This window comes from Marmota flaviventris, chromosome 4, assembly GCF_047511675.1.
Source record: "Marmota flaviventris isolate mMarFla1 chromosome 4, mMarFla1.hap1, whole genome shotgun sequence".
NCBI lineage: Eukaryota > Metazoa > Chordata > Mammalia > Rodentia > Sciuridae > Marmota > Marmota flaviventris.
In genome coordinates, this window is record NC_092501.1 from 127,577,569 (window position 1) to 127,595,795 (window position 18,227).

The window sequence follows — 18,227 nt, forward strand, 5'->3', positions numbered from 1 at the left end:
GGGTAGTTCATAGAAGCACCAAGGAGAATCACATCAATTTGGCCACTATAAGTTGTCAGAGGTTGCATCTGAACCACATCCTGAGGCATGAGTGAGAATTAATCTGGTAGCTAAAACAGCAGACGCAAAGGCCAGATGGAAAAAAAATATGTATGTTGTATGGAGGAAGTAAAGGAATTCAGAATGACAAGAACTTAGAATTGGAGGAGAAATATGGCAAGAGGACTATAGAATGGTAATTCTGACAGAGACATGATAAGCCATCTCTACCAGCCATCTAATGATGGGGTTTAACTCAAGGGTGGTAGGAAGCCACAAAAACTTTGATCATTAGATTAAGATTTCCATTTGAAGAGTCAACATCCTATTCTCCTGTACTTTAGTCTCTCCAATTCAGCAAATTGCCTTGTAGAAAAAAAGTTGTAATTTAAGCCTCTAGTAAACATAGCCTGTGTTAAATACATTGGATGAGATAAAATCACATATTCTTTTACAATTTAATTGACAAATAATTGTGTACATTTCCAGAGTACAATGTTCTGTTTGGATCTGTGTGTGCATTATAGACAGATTAAATCAAGCTAATATCTGTCACCTTATCAACTTATTTTATCTGTGGTAAAAAGGTTAAAGAGTTTTTTGGGTTTTTTTTTTTTAGCAATTTTGAAATGTAGAACATATTATTATCAACCATGGTCACTGTGCAATACAGTAGATCACTGAAACTTATTCTTCCAGTCTAAGGGAAACTGGACCCTTTGCTCAACATCTTCCCTTTCCCCAAAATTCCAACCCACTGGCCTTTGGAAACCACCTTAGTGTTGTGATTCTATGAGACTGATGTTGTTTTTCCACCTGTAAGTGACAATATTTGTCTTTCTGTGCCTGGCTCGTTTCACTTACTTAGCTTAAAGCCTCTGGATTCATCTGTTGTTGGAAGCAACAGATATATTCTTAAAAGCATTCAGGATTAGGGGCTGGGGTTGTGGCTCAGCAGTGGGGCGCTCACCTAGTACAAGGCTCTGAGTTCAATCCTCAGCACCAGATAAAAATAAATTTAAAAAAGTTATTGTGTCCAACTACAACTAAAAAAAAAAAGAATCCATGATTAGATAGAACAGGTGCCTGATGGATTCTGGGGAAAGTCATCTACAGTAAAGTGTCAGAGCACTCACTGAGAAACCACTCTCTAGGGTGCCTTTGGAAACTGCCCCTGAGCTAGGGACATCCAGCAAAGCTATTCAAGGAGACATTAGGCAAAGCTATTAATGGGACTTTGTAAAAAGGCACCAGAGGGATGCCAGGGGAAGTAGATTGTGGATAAATCCTAATTTCTGCTGGCCAGTGGCCACTGTAGAGCTAGGTGCTGTCAAAGTCAAATGCATTTCAGAAACCTTCCTAGAAAAACCACAGAATCGGTTGAGAGTAAACCCTTCCTCCCCCTGTATGTATTTAGCACTGTTTACAGAAAAAGTACTACCCTGCCACCTGGTAAAGGAAAAATAGTCACAGGTCCCAGCTCTGTGACTGCAAAGATGGTAATGAAGGATGTTTTGGACTTTCGAAGGCAAAAAATAACTGGAAAAGATGATTTTTTAAAAATGGCCAAGGAAGGCAATTTGAAGATGATATTTCAATGAGTTCTTTTTTCCATCTTGGGAAATCTTTATTATTGTTGTTGTTATACTTTGTAGAGTGAAATGAAAAGATATTGAAATCTAAATATTCATAGCTTATGATACAAGCTATGAAATGCCTGGGGGATGCTCTCTGTAGTGGACTGAACCCAAAAGTTACATGAATACAGAGATCAACTAAAAGTAGGTGAGGGCTGAGCATGTGGCTCACTGTTGAGTGCCTGCCTAGCATGTATAAGCCCTGCTTCAGTGCCCAGCACACAAAAAGAAAGAAAAGTGAGACCTAACATAAAATTCAAGCCTAGGCCTGATTTGCCTCTCATTTATGAAACATCTATAACTTTGACCCCAATTTAAAGTGATACTAGACTGATTATACACCCAGTTGTGAAGAAACTGGTCATATATTTTAAGCCCCTTAAACCTCCAGTTTTGTCACACAGCCTTTTGAAACAGTTAAAGACTGTTGGATTTTCAGTCTCTAAACGATGAAGGTCACTATGTGCCTAGGAAAGATTCTCATCCTCTAGCCTATGGCAAAATAATAACATATATGCACCTAGCTTTAAAAAATCCTGTGCATTTTGACTCCATTAAGTTTATGAACATGGAGGAAAACATGAACATGTTAGGGAGAGAAGTGCGGTTATGAAAATTATATAAAATAAAATATATCTTCTAGATATGAAGTATATATAAATGAAAAACACTCAGAATGGAGCAGCATATTAGACACTAATGGACGATTAGGGACCTTGATCATATAGCAATAAAAAGTCCTCAAAATGAAACAAAGAGAAAAAAAGCAAAACTGAATAGATTATCAGTGGTCTTTGGAGTAATATAATCTTGTTAGAAACTGAAGTTCCCGAAGGACAAAGTGGTGGAGAGAAAATATTTGAAGAGGTAATGATTAAACTTTTTTAAAAAATTTGATGAAAACTATACACACAATTCAAAAGTTTTAAGAATCCCAAGTAAATACATGAAAAATAATGCTAAAGAATATTATAATCTAAAATCCATCATGAGAGAAACTAAAGATGGCCTAAATATATGGGTAAGAGATACCATGTTCATGGATTAGAAGACTAAATAATGTTAAGATATCAGTTCTCTAATTGATGTGAAGATTCAATTGTCCTCCCAATCAAAACCTCAGAATTTTTAGAAATTGAAAAACTGATTATATTTTTTTTTGTGGAAATTAAACCATCTTAGAACAACTGAGGTAATTTTTAAAACAACTTTAAAGTTAGAGAACTTAAATGTCCTGATCTCAAAATTGGCAAAATAGTGTCATACATGCATAACATGACCATATATGGAACAGAATAGAAAATACTATCATAGCTGTATTAGGGTAAAAATATCTTTTGACCAAGGTGCTAAGGCAATCCACTGGAGAAATAATAAACTTTTCAACACTTTTCTAACTGTTGGTGAGCTATAGATTAAAAAAAAAGAACCTCAATGTATACCCACAACATACACAAAACTCCATACTGATTATGGATCTAAGAGGTAAAACTATGAAATGTCTTGAAGAAAACATAGTGTTAGTAAATTTTAGCAGCACTGATTTGAGAAAAGATTTTTTTCAGTGCAACACATACTAAAGAAAAATTATCAAGGAAAACTCCAGAAATACTGCCAAGATAACTTTTGTTCTTAAAAAGACATCATCACAAGAATGAGAAGACAAGTCGCAGACTTGGAAAAATATGTTTGTATGAAAAAATTATATATATAAATATATATTTCATATATTTCATTTACGTAAATTTCTAGAAAATGCTAACTAATTAAAAATCGGGAATTGGTTCAGTGATCACCTAGAGGTGGTGCTGGGATAGGTAGATGGGGCAGGAAGGGGCCTGAAAGAGGATTACAACAAGGTGTGACTCTGGGGGTGATGGTCATGCACATTATCTTGGTTGTGGTGATGGCTCTATGGGTGTGTACCTGTGTCAAAATTTATCAAAATTTAAAGATATACAGTCTACCATCAAGAAATTATGTATTGAAACTGCTATAAAAATAAACAAGACTAAATGATATCGATAGAAATGCATACAAAGAAATAAAACTACAAAGAACAACAAAAAAAATAATGATACTGATTAGTCAGTATAATGATGTTCCTAAGTGAGTTGGGAACAGAGAAGCCTTGCCGATCAGGTAGAAACACAGGGTGGCTTCTGAGAGGCTGGATATGTTCTACTTCTTGACCTGGGTGGTAATTTATGTGAGTCGGTTCCATAAGTTGTGTGTGTGTGTGTGTGTGTGTGTGTAAGAGAGAGAGAGAGAGAGAGAAGCACTTTTCCACATCCTAGTTACACTGCATATAAATATACAAGGTGAAAAACAAAAAAAAAGTGAATAAGAAAGGACACAGAAGGCACAGAAGGAGGAAAATAAAAAGAAAGAAACAACTTTGAAGTGGAAAGAAGCCCACACTAAGTATGTGGAGATCTGAGTTACATCATGTTTCTGCTCAGGACTTGATGGGATATAGGGAAAGTAAATCAATCTCTTTGAGCCTCATTAGTTTTCCTATCTGAGACTTATTAGGTGCTGAATGAAGAGTCTGAAATAGTTGACTTCAAACAGTTCTTCCATCACTTCAAATGGTTAAGATCAATTCCTCTGCAAATAGCTGGAAATGGGCTAATGTTGCTACTCAGAGCAGAGGCAAAAAGTCTTATAAATCCAAAAGAATAAATTCCTGATTATCACCAGGGAAGGGCAAGGGCCCTTTAGTCATAAGAGAAGAGCAACTCCATGAGATTGTCCCTTTGTTCTTTCCTCAGTGCTGCAATTGAAACAGGACCGTAATTAGAATCAAATCCTTTGGGATGAAGTCATGCTTTCCGCCCCATTGGTTGAAAGTTTCTTCAATTTCAAAGCAAGAATCAGGACAGCTAACGCTTTTGTGTGTGTGCAATGTATTAAGCATCATTCTAAGCTTGTCTTCTATGTTAACTCTAATTTTCAGAACTTGGGAGAAGATATTGTGATCACTTCCATTTTATAAGAGAGGAAATTAAAGTGGATACCAATGGCGAAGGATTATTTTGAGCATCACATAACATAGTATATGTCAAACTCCTCTTACTTAAAAACCATATGTACATACATATAGAGTACTTTATAATACGTTAACATCAAGAGAATGAGAAGTAACAGTAGGACAATATATTTGCAAAAGACATGTATGATAAAGGATTATTATTCAAACATAAAATAAGCTCTTAAATTCAATGGTAAGAAAACAACCAACCCTATTAAAAACAGGGGAAAGATCTGAACAGACATCTCAGCAGAGAAGATATCCCAGTGGCAAATAAGTATGTGAATAGAAATTCAATGTTGCATGTTATTAAGGAACTACAAATCAAAACACCAGGAAATAACACCACATACCTATGAGAATGGCAAAAAATCCCAAACTCTGACAATATCATTACCACCCTGATGTGATAATAGGGGAGGCTATATGTGTGTGGACAGAAGTTCATGGGAACTCTATTTTCCACCCAATTTTTCTATGAACCTAAAACTGCTCTAAAAAAATAAAGATTACTTATATACATACCTTTTGCCATGATTTAAATAACTTGTGATCAGATGAAAATAGTAAGATACAAACCCCTACATGTCTTGAGAATTACGATTTTCAGGAGTGTTCTTATTCATTTCCCACCCTAAAAGATTCCACACTACTCCAGAAATTACAAAACAAGCATTTGCACTAAATACATGCAGCATTTGAGTTGAAAAGGAAAGACACCAAAATAACAACTCTCTTCTCCCTCGCCCCTATCCAGCTCTGCAGGTTGCACACTGTATCCTCTTGTTTAGGAAGACAATGCATTTCCCATAGTTTGAGTATAGACAGAGTCCCCCAAACATCATGTATTAAAGACTTGGTCCCCAAGGTGGTGTTCCTGGGAAGTGCTAGGGAACTTAAGGTCTTGCCACTAGGTGCTGTGACCTAAGGTCATTGGCAGCGTGCCCTCAGGGGGAATTGTGAGAACCTCATCTCTCAGTCTCTGCTTTCTGGATCATAATATAAGTGGTTGGCTTTGTCACGTGTTCATGCCATTATAAACTATCCTCAGTGGGGATTAAAAGGCATGGGCTTCCCAATCATAGACTAGGTCTTTTAGCACTATGAGCCACAAAATAAGCCTTTACTCTTCATAAATTGCCTCGGGTCCTTTGGTAATGAACCACTAACAGTATTGCAACCATTTCTTTTTTTTTTATTGGTTGTTCAAAACATTACAAAGCTCTTGACATATCATATTTCATACATTAGATTCAAGTGGGTTATGAACTCCCATTTTTACCCCAATTATAGATTGCAGAATCACATCGGTTACACATCCACATTTTTACATGATGCCATATTAGTGACTGCTGTATTCTGCTACCTTTCCTATCCTCTACTATCCCCCCTCCCCTCCCCTCCCATCTTCTCTCTCTACCCCATCTACTATACTTCATTTCTCTCCTTGTTTTTTTCCCCATTCCCCTCACAACCTATTATATGTAATTTTGTGTAACAATGATGGTCTCCTTCCATTTCCATGCAATTTCCCTTTTCTCTCCCTTTCCCTCCCACCTCATGTCTCTGTTTAATGTTAGTCTTTTCCTCCTGCTCTTCCTCCCTGCTCTGTTCTTAGTTCCTCTCTTTATATCAAAGAAGACATTTGGCATTTGTTTTTTAGGGATTGGCTAGCTTCACTTAGCATAATCTGCTCTAATGCCATCCATTCCCTGCAAATTCCATGATTTTGTCATTTTTTAGTGCTGTGTAATACTCCATTGTGTATAAATGCCACATTTTTTTTTATCCATTCATCTATTGAAGGGCATCTGGGTTGGTTCCACAGTCTAGCTATTGTGAATTGTGCTGCTATGAACATCCATGTGGCAGTATCCCTGTAGTACGCTCTTTTAAGGTCTTTAGGGAATAGTCCGAGAAGGGCAATAGCTGGGTCAAATGGTGGTTCCATTCCCAGCTTTCCCAGGAATCTCCATACAGCTTTCCAAATTGGCCGCACCAATTTGCAGTCCCACCAGCAATGTACAAGAGTACCCTTTTCCCCACATCCTCGCCAGCACTTGTTGTTGTTTGACTTCATAATGGCTGCCAATCTTACTGGAGTGAGATGGTATCTTAGGGTGGTTTTGATTTGCATTTCTCTGACTGCTAGAGATGGTGAGCATTTTTTCATGTACTTATTGATTGATTGTATGTCCTCCTCTGAGAATTATCTGTTCAGGTCTTTGGCCCATTTGTTGATTGGGTTATTTGTTTTCTTATTGTTTAATTTTTTGAGTTCTTTGTATACTCTGGATATTAGGGCTCTATCTGAAGTGTGAGGAGTAAAAATTTGTTCCCAGGATGTAGGCTCCCTATTTACCTCTCTTATTGTTTCTCTTGCTGAGAATAAACTTTTTAGTTTGAGTAAGTCCCATTTGTTGATTCTAGTTATTAACTCTTGTGCTATGGGTGTCCTATTGAGGAATTTGGAGCCCGACCCCACAACATGTATATCGGAGCCAACTTTTTCTTCTATCAGTTTCAGAGTCTCTGATTTGATATCAAGCTCTTTGATCCATTTTGAGTTAACTTTTGTGCATGGCGAGAGAAAGGGATTCAGTTTCATTTCATTGCATATGGATTTCCAGTTTTCCCAGCACCATTTGTTGAAGATGCTATCCTTTCTCCATTGCATGCTTTTAGCCCCTTTATCAAATATAAGATAGTTCTAGTTTTGTGGATTGGTCTCTGTGTCCTCTATTCTGTACCATTGGTCCACCTGCCTGTTTTGGTACCAGTACCATGCTGTTTTTGTTACTATTGCTCTGTAGTATAGCTCAAAATCTGGTATCACTATACCGCCTGACTCACACTTCCTGCTTAGAATTGCTTTTGCTATTCTGGGTCTTTTGTTTTTCCATATGAATTTCATAATTGCTTTATCTATTTCTACAAGAAATGCCCTTGGGATTTTGATTGGCATTGCATTAAACCTATAGAGAACTTTGGGTAATATTGCCATTTTGATGATATTAGTTCCTCCTATCCATGAACAGGGTATATTTTTCCATCTTCTAAGGTCTTCTTCTATTTCTCTCTTTAGGGTTCTGTAGTTTTCATTGTATAAATCTTTCACCTCTTTTGTTAGGTTGATTCCCAAGTATTTTATTTTTCTTTTGAGGATATTGTGAATGGGGTGGTTGTCCTCATTTCCATCTCAGAAGATTTGTCGCTGATATACAGGAATGCCTTTGATTTATGCATGTTGATTTTATATCCTGCCACTTTGCTGAATTCATTTATTAACTCTAGTAGTTTCTTTGTAGACCCTTTTGGGTCTGTTAGATATAGTATCATATCATCCGCAAATAGTGATAATTTAAGTTCTTCTTTTCCTATTTTTATGCCTTTAGTTTCTTTCATCTGTCTAATTGCTCTGGCCAGTGTTTTGAGAACTCTATTGAATATAAATGGTGATAGAGGGCATCCCTGTCTTGTTCCAGATTTTAGAGGGAATTCCTTCTGTTTTTCTCCATTCAGAATAATGCTAGCCTGAGGCTTAGCATATATAGCTTTTACGATGTTGAGGTAAGATCCTGTTATCCCTAGTTTTTCTAGTATTTTGAACATAAAGGGATGTTGTACTTTGTCGAATGCTTTTTCTGCATCTATCGGGATGATCATGTGGTTCTTATCTTTAAGTCTATTGATGTGGTGAATAACATTTATTGATTTCCGTATATTGAACCAGCCTTGCATCCCAGGGATGAATCCTACTTGATCATGGTGCACTATTTTTTTGATATGCTTTTGTATTCGATTCGCCAGGATTTTGAGGATTTTTTGCAAACATTTCTTCAGGAACTTAGACATCTGATGAATGATGAGAATTTTTTCAGTAAATTTTTATTTCTTATAAATCATGAAATTTAAGAAAAGCACAGAACTGTGCTTTTTATTATAAACAAAAACTATAGTAAACTCACCTAAAAAATTGTAGCCCAAGTATAAGTCTATAGAAAAATGCTTTGCTCTTAATTCAAATAGACCAAGATCCACAATGAAAACTTACATACATTTTATAAAACACAACCAGCTCCTTGAAAAGAATCAGAATTCCCTCTGTGTATATCATATAAGTTTCACAAGCCTAAGAAATCCATTTGTCTTCATTTAGGCTTCAACCTTCATTCCTAAGGAATTGCTTAGCCATTTAAATATAACTTATTTCTGGGGTGGTACAACTCAGCACAGTGTTATGCTTCCCAGAAACCTGAAGCTTGAAGGTAAAATGTGAACATCCTAGGGGGTTATGGATATGCACATGGGCAATTTTTACCAAATGTCCTGAGGATATAAAGAACCCCACCCAGAAATAATATCAGTGCAAAAGGGGCAAGGAGAGGTCATTAGTTCCTGCCTCCGGGTAGGATTGCACCATCTACTGGCCTGGGTCATGGAAGGGCCAACCTGTGGGAGGGCTTTTGAGTGGGACACAAAGGGAGAATTTTGACTGTTATCGGGCAGGTGACAATCAGGATACTGAAACAACCTATTTATTTTAACAGAAATTTAATATGAACGATTGTAGACTAAGTTTTTAGAGAACTGCGAAGACCCTAAGTTGTGACAGAAGCCCTGGGGCTGAGGAACAGAGTGGAGGAGAGCTGGAATTTAAAATCTCAGGAGAAGGGGTCATGCAGAGTTGGAATCCAGCCACCATGCCAGGAGGGGTGTGGCACGGGGAGGCCATCGCAGGCGCTGGCTGCACTGAGGGCTGCAGTGCTTCTGAGAGTGCATGAAAATGCCAAGCCAGACTGGTTGCCATATCCAGAGTGGAGAACTGACACTGGGTGATGTTGACAGCAACAGGAAGCAAAGCAAGAAGGAGTGAATTCCTTCTCCTTCCTTCCTCTTCGTCTTCTCTAGTGAGCCACATGGAAAAACTATGGAATGCAGTTTACAGGATCTCAGCCCTGCATCCAAAAGCAGAGTAGGGAGGATAGGTTTGAGTGCCAATGGCCTAATCGTCAACATGCTATCTGAATAGAATTCAGTGAGACTTGACAACTGGGACATATAAATGCAAAAAGAGACTGTATGGGTACAACCCAGCAGGACAGAAGCTGTGAAGTCAGTTGAGAGCTTAGAGTTGGGTTAGGGGGGTTGATGAAGGAAGTAGAGACCACTGAAAGCCTCCTGCACCACATCAACATCACTGGAAGGCTCCCTTACAACCCCTTTGTGAAATCTAGTATCTTGAAATGGGTGAAAATTGCAGCAAATGAGTTTGACAAAGGTATCTGCCCTGCAAGTCCAATAAAGGAACAGCTCTGTCACCTATTAAGACCAAGACCTTGCTAGGGCCTTGAAATTACTGCTCAAGGGTCTGCTGTGGTTCTCGGCTGACTGCATCTTTTCTCCTATCTTTGGAACAGAGAACTGACTTTAATATTCTAGCTGCAATTAGAAGACCACATTAGAGACATGAGAATTTTGCTCTGGTTTTCCCAAATACAGGACTCTGGATACAGCATGTCTGCGAGTAACATCCCTTGGAACAAAATGTTCTGTCCTTGATGACCTGGAGTTCCTCACATTTATACGAGAAAATGAATCACGTATTCAAATGTCATCATCATTTTGTTTTCTCCTAAGCATATGCCCATTATGGATTTAATCATAGCTTTCCTCCTGAGCAGCAATGAAAGAGGAGTGAGGGAGGAATTCTACACCCTACTGTGATTGGAGTTAGATAGCTGTGTTTGGCTGTCAAACCTTTCCTTGTGGAAAAAGGTGACATGTTGTTCCAATCAATATCTATTCCACTTTCCCTGTGTGTACACACACTCACACACACATAGTATAACTCTCTTCTCTAAAAAGAGTAAGAAATAAAAGAATATTGTCAGAAAATATAAAAATGAAGACATAACAGCATCACAAAAAAATGCACATGCACTCAGCTGTTTATAAATGTCAGAGGCAAAGAAATAAAGTGGAACTCATAGCCTGCCTCATTCATTCACGTCAGAGTAGAATGAATCATAGCAACAGCCAGGGTGGTGACTCAAACCGTAATTTAAGAAGACCTTTGAGAAGAGCAAGGATGAAAGGAAGAGCCAGCAACTCTGTAAACCTGGTGAGTATCTATTCATGCAAAACTAGTGGGCCACAGTGTGGCCAAATTACTTCCTATCATAAGCCATCACTGGGTGTCTCTACGAATTGATATTATAGAAACCTTCCTCCTCACACTACAGATGAATAAGATACGTTGATTAACCAGATTTTAGTCTCTTTAACCAATTCCTAAAGGAGATGCTGAGACCTCCTGGTTTGGAATTATAAATTTGGAGACATGACTAGTTAAGAGGAAGTCACATCCTAAAGACTGGTTATTGTTAGTAATCCTGAGGGGGTTAAAAAAAAGAAAGAAAGAAAAATCAAATTTAACAGCAGCTAGTAGTTTCTGGAAAGAATATAGAAATACAAAAAAACAAAGTATATGTAAATCACTAAGAGCTCAAATCAAACTGATTAGCCCAGGTATCTTCAATCAATATGAAGAGATGCTTCAGCATTTCCAGGATCTAGCAGACTGTGGAGCAAACCAGAACCAGAAAATGAATGTTCCCAACCATTTGTCCCCTTTTCAAGACCTAGAAGGACACATTTTAGGTGGGTGGGGGAAACACATAAAGGCCATGCTCAAAGACAAATGCCTCTGGTTGTAGGTTTATTTCTAACTGAAGATGTTTCATGAGGAAACCCTTTAGGAGCAGGGGTTAGGGCTCTCTGCTTGGTCCCACAGATCCCCTGGGAGAGAGAATGGGTTCAAGAGTAGCAGCTGACAGCCACTCAGTAGAGCACATTTCTTTTTTTTTTTTTTTAAATTTTTTCTTGTTGGTTGTTCAAAACATTACATAGTTCTTGATATATCATATTTCACACTTTGATTCAAGTGGGTTATGAACTCCCATTTTTACCTCGTATACAAATTGCAGAATCACATCAGTTACACATCCATTGATTTACATATTGCCATACTAGTGTCTGTTGTATTCTGCTGCCTTTCCTATCCTCTACTATCCCCCCTCCCATCCCCTCCCCTCTTCTCTCTCTACCCCCTCTACTGTCATTCATTTCTCCCCCTTGTATTATTTTCCCCTTTCCCCTCACTTCCTCTTGTATGAAATTTTGTATAACCCTGAGGGTCTCCTTCCATTTCCATGCAATTTCCCTTCTCTTTCCTTTTCCCTCCCACCTCTCACCCCTGTTTAATGTTAATCTTCTTCTCATGCTCTTCCTCCCAACTCTGTTCTTAGTTACTTTCCTTATACCAAAGAAAACGTTTGGCATTTGTTTTTTAGGGATTGGCTAGCTTCACTTAGCATAATCTATTCTAATGCCATCCATTTCCCTGCAAATTCTATGATTTTGTCATTTTTTAGTGCTGCGTAATACTCCATTGTGTATAAATGCCACATTTTTTTTTATCCATTCATCTATTGAAGGGCATCTAGGTTGGTTCCACAGTCTTGTTATCGTGAATTGTGCTGCTATGAACATCGATGTAGCAGTGTCCCTGTAGCATGCTCTTTTTAGGTCTTTAGGGAATAGACCGAGAAGGGGAATAGCTGGGTCAAATGGTGGTTCCATTCCCAGCTTTCCAAGAAATCTCCATACTGCTTTCCAAATTGGCTGCACCAATTTGCAGTCCCACCAGCAATGTACAAGTGTACACTTTTCCCCACATTCTCGCCAGCACTTGTTGTTGTTTGACTTCATAATGGCTGCCAATCTTACTGGAGTGAGTTGGTATCTTAGGGTGGTTTTGGTTTGCATTTCTCTGACTGCTAGAGATGGTGAGCATTTTTTCATGTACTTATTGATTGATTGTATGTCCTCCTCTGAGAAGTGTCTGTTCAGGTCCTTGGCCCATTTGTTGATTGGGTTATTCGTTTTCTTATTGTTTAATTTTTTGAGTTCTTTGTATACTCTGGATATTAGGGCTCTATCTGAAGTATGAGGAGTAAAGATTTGTTCCCAGGATGTAGGCTCCCTATTTACCTCTCTTATTGTTTCTTTTGCTGAGAAAAAACTTTTTAGTTTGAGTAAGTCCCATTTGTTGATTCTAGTTATTAACTCTTGTGCTATGGGTGTCCTATTGAGGAATTTGGAGCCTGACCCCACAGTATGTAGATCGTAGCCAACTTTTTCTTCTATCAGACGCCATGTCTCTGATTTGATATCAAGCTCCTTGATCCATTTTGAATTAACTTTTGTGCATGGCAAGAGAAAGGGATTCAGTTTCATTTTGTTGCATATGGATTTCCAGTTTTCCCAGCACCATTTGTTGAAGATGCTATCCTTCCTCCATTGCATGCTTTTAGCCCCTTTATCAAATATAAGATAGTTGTAGTTTTGTGGATTGGTTTCTGTACCATTTGTCCACCCACCTGTTTTGGTACCAGTACCATGCTGTTTTTGTTACTATTGCTCTGTAGTATAGTTTGAAGTCTGGTATCGCTATAGCGCCTGATTCACTCTTCCTGCTTAGCATTGTCTTTGCTATTCTGGGTCTTTTATTTTTCCATATGAATTTCATGATTGCTTTCTCTATTTCTACAAGAAATGCCGTTGGGATTTTGATTGGCATTGCATTAAACCTATAGAGAACTTTTGGTAATATCGCCATTTTGATGATGTTAGTTCTGCCTATCCATGAACAGGGTATATTTTTCCGTCTTCTAAGATCTTCTTCTATTTCTCTCTTTAGGGTTCTGTAGTTTTCATTGTATAAGTCTTTCACCTCTTTTGTTAGGTTGATTCCCAAGTATTTTATTTTTTTTGAGGATATTGTGAATGGAATGGTTGTCCTCATTTCCATTTCAGAGGATTTGTCGCTGATGTACAGGAATGCTTTTGATTTATGTGTGTTGATTTTATATCCTGCCACTTTGCTGAATTCATTTATTAGCTCTAATAGTTTCTTTGTAGAGCCTTTTGAGTCTGCTAGGTATAGAATCATGTCATCTGCAAATAGTGATAATTTAAGTTCTTCTTTTCCTATTTTATGCCTTTAATTTCTTTCATCTGTCTAATTGCTCTGGCGAGTGTTTCGAGAACTATGTTGAACAGAAGTGGTGAGAGAGGGCATCCCTGTCTTGTTCCAGATTTTAGAGGGAATGCCTTCAATTTTTCTCCATTCAGAATGATGCTAGCCTGAGGCTTAGCATAGATAGCTTTTACAATATTGAGGTATGTTCCTGTTATCCCTAGTTTTTCTAGAGTTTTGAACATAAAGCGATGCTGTACTTTGTTGAATGCTTTTTCTGCATCTATCGAGATGATCATATGGTTCTTATCTTTAAGTCTATTGATGTGGTGAATAGCATTTATTGATTTCTGTATATTGAACCAGCCTTGCATCCCAGGGATGAATCCTACTTGGTCATGGTGCACAAATTTTTGATATGTTTTTGTATCCAATTCGCCAGAATTTTATTGAGAATTTTTGCATCTAGGTTCATTATTGATATTGGTCTGTAGTTTTCTTTCTTTGAAGTGTCTTTGTCTGGTTTAGGAATCAGGGTGATGTTGGCCTCGTAGAATGAATTTGGAAGTTCTCCCTCTTTTTCTATTTCCTGAAGTAGCTTGAAAAGTATTGGTATTAGTTCCTCTTTAAAGGTTGTGTAAAACTCTGCTGTATACCCATCTGATCCTGGGCTTTTCTTAGTTGGTAGTCTTTTGATGGTTTCTTCTATTTCCTCAATTGATATTGGTCTGTTTAGGTTGTCTATATCCTCCTGACTCAATCTGGGCAGATCATATGACTTAAGAAATTTATCGATGCCTTCACTATCTTCTAATTTATTGGAGTATAAGGATTCAAAATAATTTCTGATTATCTTCTGTATTTCTGAAGTGTCTGTTGTGATATTGCCTTTTTCATCCCGTATGCTAGTAATTTGAGTTCTCTCTTTTCTTCTCTTCGTTAGCATGGCTAAGGGTCTGTTGATTTTACTTATTTTTTCAAAGAACCAACTTTTAGTTTTGTCAATTTTTTCAATTGTTTCTTTTGTTTCGATTTCATTAATTTCAACTCTGATTTTAATTATTTCTTGCCTTCTACTTCTTTTGCTGTTGTTTTGCTCTTCTTTTTCAAGGATTTTGAGATGAAGTATGAGATCATTTATTTGTTGGTTTTTCTTTTTTTTAAGGAATGAACTCCAAGCAATGAATTTTCCTCTTAGAACTGCTTTCAATGTGTCCCATAGATTCCGATATGCTGTGTCTGTGTTTTCATTTATCTCTAAGAATTTTTTAATTTCCTCCTTGATGTCTTCTATAACCCATTGATCATTCAGTAACCTATTGTTCATTCTCCAAGTGATGCATGATTTTTCCTTCCTTCTTTTATCGTTGATTTTCAGTTCCATTCCATTATGATCAGATAAGATGCATGGTATTATCTCTACTCCTTTATATTGTCTAAGAGTTGCCCTGTGACATAATATATGATCTATTTTTGAGAAGGATCCATGTGCTGCTGAGAAAAAAGTGTAACTGCTTGATGTTGGGTGGTATACTCTATATATGTCAATTAGGTCTAGGTTATTAATAGTGTTATTGAGTTCTATAGTTTCCTTATTCAACTTTTGTTTGGAAGATCTGTCCAGTGGCGAGAGAGGTGTGTTGAAGTCTCCCATGATTATGGTATGGTGGTCTATTAGACTCTTGAACTTGAGAAGAGTTTGTTTGATGAACATAGCTGCACCATTGTTTGGGGCATAAATATTTATGATTGTTATGTCTTGTTGGTGTATGGTTCCCTTAAGCAGTATGTAGTGTCCCTCTTTATCCCTTTTGATTAACTTGGGCTTGAAATCTATTTTATTTGATATGAGTATGGACACTCCTGCTTGTTTCCGAAGTCCATATGAGTGATATGATTTTTCCCAACCTTTCACCTTCAGCCTATGTATGTCTTTTCCTATCAAATGCGTCTCCTGTAGGCAGCATATTGTTGGGTCTTGTTTTGTGATCCATTCTACTAGCCTGTGTCTCTTAATTGGTGAGTTTAAGCCATTAACATTTAGGGTTATTATTGAGATATGGGTTGTTCTTCCAGCCATATTTGTTTATTTCTGTTACTAAACATGGTTTGTTTTCCTCTTTGATTATTTCCCCCCCCTTTACTGTCCTACCTCCCACTGTTGGTTTTCATTGTTATTTTCCATTTCCTCCTCCTGTAATGTTTTGCCGAGGATGTTTTGAAGAGATGGTTTTCTAGCTGCAAATTCTTTTAACTTTTGTTTATCGTGGAAGGTTTTAATTTCATCTTCCATCCTGAAGCTTAATTTCGCTGGATACACAATTCTTGGTTGGAACCCATTTTTCTTTCAGTGTTAGAAATATGTTATTCCAGGATCTTCTATTTTCAGAGTCTGTGTTGAAAGATCAGCTGTTATCCTGATTGGCTTACCCTGAAATGTAATCTGCTTCCTTTCTCTTGTAGCTTTTAAAATTCTCTCTTTATTCTGTATGTTGGGCATCTTCATTATAATGTGTCTAGGTGTGGATCTCTTATGATTTTGCACATTCGGCGTCCTGTAGGCTTCTAGGATTTGGGATTCTGTCTCATTCTTCAAGTCTGGGAAGTTTTCTCGTATTATTTCATTGAATAGATTGCTCATTCCTTTGGTTTGAAACTCTATCCCTTCCTGTATCCCAATGACTCTTAAATTTGGTCTCTTGATGTTATCCCATATTTCTTGGATGTTCTGCTCATGGTTTCTTAACAGTCTTGCTGAGCTGTCTATGTTCTTTTCAAGTTGAAATACTTTGTCTTCATTGTCTGATGTTCTATCTTCTAAGTGTTCTACTCTGCTGGTAGTATTCTCAATTGAGTTTTTAAGTTGGTTTATTGCTTCCTGCATTTCTAGGATTTCTCTTTGTTTTTTATAACCTCTATCTCCCTGTATAGTTGATCTTTTGCTTCTTAGATTTGTTTATGTAATTCATTGTTGAAGTGATCTTTCACTGTCTGATTTTGCTGTCTGATGTCTTTCTTGAGACTCCAGATCATCTGAAGCATGTATATCCTGAATTCTTTATCTGACATTCCATCTGCTGCAGATATTACCTCTTCTAAAGTTGAGTTGACCTGCATTGCTTGTGGTCCTTTCTTTCCTTGTCTCTTCATACTGTTCGCGTTTCTTTCTGCTTGGTGAAACTGTTGTGGTATTGAATTTTCCCCCTATATATTTATATTGCTCTTGTATAGTTGCAAAGTCTCCCTTGCAGGCGCGGGCGGCGACTCTGCCCCTCCTCCAATTGGGGCAATGTGCCTACCACGCTGGCAGGCCGCTGGGCCTGTACTGCCGGTCGGTAGCAGGTCCGCCTACCTTGCAGGCGAGGGCGGAGGCTCTGTCCCTCTGCAGGCCGCTAGGCTTGTTCTGTCGGTGGTCGCAGTTCTGCCTACTTTGCAGGCGCGGGCAGCGGCACTGCCCCTCTGCAGGCCGCTGGGCCTGTTCTTCCGGTGGGTCGCAGGCCCGCCTACCTTGCAGGCGTGGTTGGCAGCTCTGCCCCTCCGCAGGCCACTGGGCCTTTTCCGTCGGTGGTCACAGTTCCGCCTACCTTGCAGGCGCGGGGGGTGGGGGTGGGGGGCGGCTCTGCCCCTCAGCAGGCCGCTGGGCCTGTTTTGTGGGTGGTCACAGTTCTGCCTACCTTGCAGGTGCAGGGGGAGGGGGCGGCTCTGCCTCTTAGCAGGCCGCTGCGCCTGTTCTAGTAGAGCACATTTCATTGCTACATCCTGGGCATTGAGGCTTGAAAGGGCATCCTTGAGCATTTGACCCAGACAGCCACTTCCTCTTCCTTGAAAATACCTTTTGTTCCCATGACATTAACAATTTCCCTAACACATGGCAGCTTTTGTCCAGTCTGCTGCCATCCTCCTCTTCCTATGGCCATGAAGGATGAACTTCTCCAGAGTCAGGTTTCAGGCCGGCTTTTCAATTTTCCTGGCCTCCTACTACCAGAGAAGTGATCTCCTCCTGTCCTGCGGCTTTAGACAGATCCCATAGGCCAACAATTCCAAATGTGTCTGAACTCAACTTCTATCCAACAAATTCACATTAATAACTAACAGATCTCTCATCTGTCCACAATGTTCCCATTTTCCTCCCAACATGTCCCTAGGACGCTTTTCCAGACTCAGTAAATGATCCTATGATTGCTCAAGGTAGAGGCTGACAATCCGTCTGTTTCTCACTCCATGATCAATCTAGCAGTGAATTCTGCCAGCTATACAAATATATATCTCCAGCTCACCCATTCCTCCCATCTCCACTGCTCTCCCTCTCATCTTAGCATCACCACTGCCATGATGGCAGTGATCTTAAAATGATGTCACTGTTTCCAGGCACAATGGCATGTGCCTGGAATCCCAGTGACTCTGGAGGTTTCAACAGGAGGATGGCAAGTTCAAGTTCAGCCTGGACATCTTAGTGAGACTCTGTCTTAAAATT

General features: G+C 38.6%; 1 pseudogene; it reads left to right on the forward strand.

The window, feature by feature from the left end:
* Positions 1-9,861: 9,861 nt before the first annotated feature.
* The window catches only part of LOC114087282 (PAX3- and PAX7-binding protein 1-like), a 52,539-nt pseudogene continuing 44,173 nt past the window's right edge, over positions 9,862-18,227 (forward strand).